Source organism: Rhinolophus sinicus, linkage group LG14, assembly GCF_036562045.2.
Source record: "Rhinolophus sinicus isolate RSC01 linkage group LG14, ASM3656204v1, whole genome shotgun sequence".
Classification (NCBI taxonomy): Eukaryota; Metazoa; Chordata; class Mammalia; order Chiroptera; family Rhinolophidae; genus Rhinolophus; species Rhinolophus sinicus.
The window spans coordinates 18,508,982-18,514,058 of NC_133763.1; the positions used below are offsets into that span (position 1 = coordinate 18,508,982).

The 5,077-nt window shown below is 39.9% G+C and overlaps 1 pseudogene; it reads right to left on the minus strand.

Annotated features, from left to right (window-relative positions):
- Positions 1-347: 347 nt before the first annotated feature.
- LOC109461020 (gamma-aminobutyric acid receptor subunit alpha-5) lies at positions 348-4,146 on the minus strand (annotated as a pseudogene).
- Between the last annotated feature and the right edge of the window lie 931 nt (positions 4,147-5,077).

A 5,077-nucleotide genomic window follows, 5' to 3' on the forward strand; every position in this document is an offset into this window, starting at 1 on the left:
AATATTTATTTGCTGGGAAATTTTGTATGAAATGACATTTGAAGTATAAAAACATTGTTAGGTAATGCTTGGAACAGTGAAAAATATACTTATTTTGTTTGTAAACTATCAGTGGAAGATATTGAGTATCTGAGTGTCAGAGCCATTGTTTCTGTGACATCTTTGAAACATCTGATGTTATATGTAGAAGCATCAAGGCAATATTATTTGTACATATTATTAAACATGCAAAAATTTCATGAACGATAGTGCCCAAATATGGAAAATCCTTCTGAGCTCAACCTCTCCTGAGTACCATTCCATGGGAAGTATGGCTCTCTTGGAGTTTCAGAGCATGTCAGGTCATTTCAGAGAGGCAGCCCCTTTTTAATTACTGGTTCCTTATTCAAATATGTTGTCAGTAAACTAAGTTGAAAGTGCACAACAAGACTGGGAATACAATTTGGGACACTTTGTCAATACTGCTGATTCTGCTTTAAGTCTTTTTGTTTTCAGGGGTCTTCTCTTCCGAAGGTTTTACTGAGACTAAGAATGCATTGGAGACCCCTGCCAGGGCTGCTCCTTTGGGATGTTGGGGTGATAGGTCATCTTCCTGGTAGTATAAGCATTTGTTGACTTATTTAGTATGAGTTTATACTCCTTTTTCTTGATCTTGGAACCTTCCAAGGGTTTCTTTCCACCCCAGGCCCAGCCTTTCTTTGTGAAATAGTTGACTGTGGCAAACTATCAGCACGGAGAATACAAAAGCATAGCACACAGCAATGAACCAGTCCATGGTCGTTGTATAAGCCACTTTCGGCAGAGAATTCTGGGCACTGATGCTGAGGGTTGTCATGGTCAGCCCTGTGGTCTCCCCAAACACTGTCCTGGCTGAGACGGAGATCGTGGTCATTATGCAGGGAAGGCAGGTTGGATGACAGAGTACCCAATCTTCCTCTTCAGGTGAAAATGAACTGTCATGATGGTTTATTCATCTGTGCTGGAGCTGGTGTTCTCCGTGCCCACCGTCTGCCCCATTGGGTGGTTCTGGTTCAGCCTGGAGCCGTCTTCTGCTACCACCACCAACTTCATGGTGCCATTGGTCCAAACATAGATGACTTCGGAATTAGGGTACACATAGTTGCCAAATTTCAGGGGGCAAGCACGGGCATCCATCAGAAAGTCCTCAGGTTGCATTGGGCACTCTGCAGAGATCGTCAGGTCTCTGAGGGACTCACCTACCCAGCAGCTTGAAAGATGCCAGGGACACCTGGGGAGGAACTGAACTGCCTGGCTTCAGGGCAAGTGCTGGAGGGGCAGCCTTTTCCCAGACAGAAGTGCTGGCAGATGTCACTGCTCCTTTGTTCAGCTCTCCCACCACCCAGCCTGCAAGAATAGGCAGGCACCAAGCCCAAGTCTCCATCAACTTGACCAACACCATCCTCCTACTTCTGTCCCTTGAATTCCCAAGAGCCCACCCCACCCAACTAGCTGGCCCACTCGAGCTGCCTCCAGTGTCCCCTCCATACAAATGACCTCTCTCAGCTCAGGCTGCAGACTTTCCTAAAATCCCTCAAAGTTTGACCTGCAATTAACTTTCTCATAGAACATAGACTATATCTTTTCTGCCTTAGAGAATTTATCTTTTGTTGAAATTTGAGGTTTTTTTTTTTAAGTACCTAAATTTATAAACATCTACTTTGAATATGATTTCATTAATTATATTATTTAGAATCTATAAAGTGATTTAATATTTTTCCCTATTCATCTGTCAAAGACTGAGAAACACTCTTCTTGTGTTATGAATTGTTCCTTAATTTTTAGTAGTGTTTAGTTTTATATTTTTGATATTATGTTATTCACCTCAGGTAATAACTATATATTTTATTTTCTTTAATCAGTAAAATTGCTCTCTTCATCCTGGTAAATGCCTTTCGCCTAAAATTCCCCTTTGTTTGATGTTAATATAACCCAAATGACCCCAGACTCCATTAGCCTGTGGGTACTAAGGATGCTCCATTAATATTAATATACTAATTTGCTAGCTCATTAACCCCTACCTGTATAACAGTAGGACCTTGACCTCTACTTAGGAAGTCTCTAGGCAGTATCTGACATGTACTCTGAAAATGTAATCTACTCTTCCTAGCTACTGGATGTCTTTGAAGACAGACTCTGGGCTTTTGTTAGCTTTTCTTGCTGCTGTTGCTGCTGCTGCTGCTGCTGCTGCTATGTACGAGGTCTGACATTTAAGTTCCCGAACTTGCCACCGTGCACTTACCTTCGTAGCATTGTACAAACAGCTCAGTAAAGCTTTATAACCTTGTTATATCTGTCTCACAGCTGTGTTCGTGTCGACGTGTGTTGGTGTCTTGCTGAGTGGCATTCATTATTGTTGCGTGTTTTTATGTGCTGTTGTGAGAATGTCTGAACTTGAATTAGAGCAATGAACAAATATTAAATTTCTTATTATACTTGGCAAGAGTGGAAGTGAAATCAGGGACATGTTAGTCCAAATTTATAGGGATAATGCCACGAAGAAAACTCCAGTTTGCAAATGGATTAAACATTTTTCTGAGAGAAGAGAATGTGTCACTGATGAAGAGAGGTCAGGATGGCCAATAACAAGCAGAATTGACAGAAACATTGCAAAATTATTGAATTGTGCGTCAAAATCATCAGCTGACTGTGAGAAGCATAGCAGACCAAGTAAACATTGATAGACAAATAGTAAGGAAAATCTTAACTGAAAATTTTGGCATGAGTACGGTGTGAGCGGAAATAGTCCTGAAGGAGCTCACCGATGAACAAAAGCAAAGGAGAGTCAACGTTTGCCAAGACCTTTTGGAGAGGCAAGGCGATGTTTTGGGTCGTGTTATCACTGGTGATGAAACATGATACCAAAACGACCCTGAAACAAAGTGTCAAAGTGCACAATGACAGTCAGCCAATTCTCCATGACTAAAAATGTTCCATCAGTACAAATCAAAGTCAAACGATGTTTCTAAACTTTTTTGATATCATAGGGATTATTCATTATGAATTTGTACCTACTGGACAAACAGTTAACCAAGTTTACTATTTGGAAGTGCTGAAAAGGCTATATGAAAAAATTAGATAAAAATAACCTGAATTTTTCACCAACAATTCATGGCTCTTGCATCATGACAATGTACCAGCTCACACGGCACTGTCTGTGAGGGAGTTTTTAGCCAGTAGACAAATAACTATATTGGAACACCCTCCCTACTCACCTGATCTGGCCCCAATGACTTCTTTCTTTACCTGAAGATAAAGGAAATATTGAAAGGAAGGCATTTTGATGACATTCAGGACATCAGGGTAATATGACAACAGCTCTGATTGACATTCCAGAAAAAAAGTTCTAAAATTGCTTTGAATGGTAGACTGGGCACTGACTGGCATCAGTGCATAGCTTCCCAAGGGGAGTACCTTGAAGGTGACCATAGTGATATTCAGCAATGAGATATGGAGCACTTTTTCTAGGGTGAGTTCATGAACCTAATTGTCAGAACTCGTATGATTGGCCTCCAGGCCAGAGACATTCAGTCCTCATGGTGCCATAACAGTGAGGCTGTCTTCTGTGAAATCAGAAGGTAAATGTTTTAGAGGGGTTCTCTTATGAAGGTGTGCTACTGGGGAATCAATGAGACCACTATTCAAGCTATAATTCAGCCTTTGGTTTTCCCAAGACACATATTTGTTGAGAGAAATTTGAGTAATAATTGCTCAATTCGGTGCAAACACTCCTATCTAAACTCCAGGTCTGATGTGAATCATCATGCTGAATTCTCTCTTTGCACAGGTGACTGTTCTCTCAAGTACTGCACCTCCATAAAATTTGGTTTCCTTTGGAATACATTCTTTTACATTTTAAAAGACGTGCCTATATGATAAAGCTTTCGTTTTTAGAGTGCCCTTTATTTTGCTAGGCATATTGTGAATGATCTTACTTAAACCTCATGACAACTCCATGGCAGAGAAGCTGTGATTATTCCCATTTTGCAGATGAGAAACCTGAGGACAGAGAGGTTAAGTAACTTGCCCACGAAGAGCAGGCTCATTTCCATAGCCACCAATATTCATACCATTTTCTGTCTTGGGTTCTTTATTTGATTCATCTTTCTGGTAACTGAAATATGTCATCATGCACTTTTTAAACAAAAGACTGCTCTAGGTTGTCCACATTCTGAGTCTTTAAATAGAGGTACTATATTATGTCTTCACCGTGCCTTTACTTATTTCTCTCCCTGTACACTGGAAGTATAACATGATGTGTAACACTTTAAGGATAACCAGATTCTTTCCTTAAAATGCAGATTCCTGGTAAGAGTTCATATCATTCTGATGCACATGATTTGTGGACGATACCTTGAAAACTACTGTGTGGTGGTTGGTATTACAGTCTGACATCAAACAGATTGTTTGAATCCCTGATCTGCTTCTTATTAGTTCTGGGGACAAGGAACATAGTTCTTAACTTCTCTAAGCCTCACCTGCAGAATGTGACAAATGATAACACCTATGTCTTATCGCTGTTTTGAGGATTAAATAAAATAATGGCTATCAATATGCAGCATAATTCTGGAAAGTAATTGACAAATGTTTGCTATTTTTATAATAAATATTATTATTAGTTGCCATCTCCTTTTTTACCTTTATTTGTTGTAAAAAATAACAGTATTGCCCTCATTTCTCTTTATGCATGTTTATTTGAGTAAACTGGTGTAGTATTTGCAGGGAAGATGTGCCTGAGAAGAGCTAGATCTATACTATAGAGGGTTTGAAATCTACACTAACTGATATCTAGGCTGGATAGGTGTACCAGATACCTGCTATATCCATGGTGCTCTTTTAGGAAAATGCAGCCATGAATTGCCATATTTTATGTCATGCTAACCCTATCATCCAGGCACCATTAAATCAGGAATAGGCACCCAAAGACAACTGATAATGGGTGAAACTGTGAGATATGCCTAGCATGAAAACTCTGCCCAAGAGTGATGTGTTAGTTTGTTGCCACATAACTAACCCAGTTTCTCTGTGAGGTATACATGATACAGTATGAATATATATT